Source organism: Penaeus monodon, chromosome 21 (assembly GCF_015228065.2).
Source record: "Penaeus monodon isolate SGIC_2016 chromosome 21, NSTDA_Pmon_1, whole genome shotgun sequence".
NCBI lineage: Eukaryota > Metazoa > Arthropoda > Malacostraca > Decapoda > Penaeidae > Penaeus > Penaeus monodon.
The window spans coordinates 32,771,371-32,771,832 of NC_051406.1; the positions used below are offsets into that span (position 1 = coordinate 32,771,371).

General features: G+C 32.7%; 1 protein-coding gene across 3 annotated transcripts in view; it reads right to left on the reverse strand.

Moving 5' to 3' along the window:
• Positions 1–462, reverse strand: part of LOC119586428 (tRNA-dihydrouridine(47) synthase [NAD(P)(+)]-like) — a 14,270-nt gene that overhangs the window by 6,343 nt on the left and 7,465 nt on the right. The gene's annotated exons all lie outside the window — the stretch shown is intronic.

Below are 462 nucleotides of genomic sequence, written 5' to 3' on the forward strand. Positions count from 1 at the left end.
GTGCATGTCCTCTCAGCATCACTGGGTAATAACTTCATAAAAAGGAAGAAATAATAATGCCTTAAAGAATGTTCACCATACAGAAAAAAACAGAATAACAGTGCTATAAAGAATATTGATTCACCTGGAAACCAGAGGCAAGATTATGGAAAATATAAGCAACAGACACCAGGCCATTAAGCAAAGTGACAAAATGACAGTCCACTTAACAGCAAGGATAGTACCCTATACATTCTTTCACATTATTCACCATGAAATTAATGTCCACAAAATATCTTTGATCACAATTAGTACACTGTACTTCCCAGGCAAGCGAGAATGATAATAAAGTACAGCATGATAATCACCTAATTCATTGTAAATGAAAAGCTTTGCTCATTTCTTAAACAATCTGCAAAAAGACTTGAATAAAAAAATCAAAATACTGTATCTACCTTAGTCAGTTATTTTCGAAAATCAAAA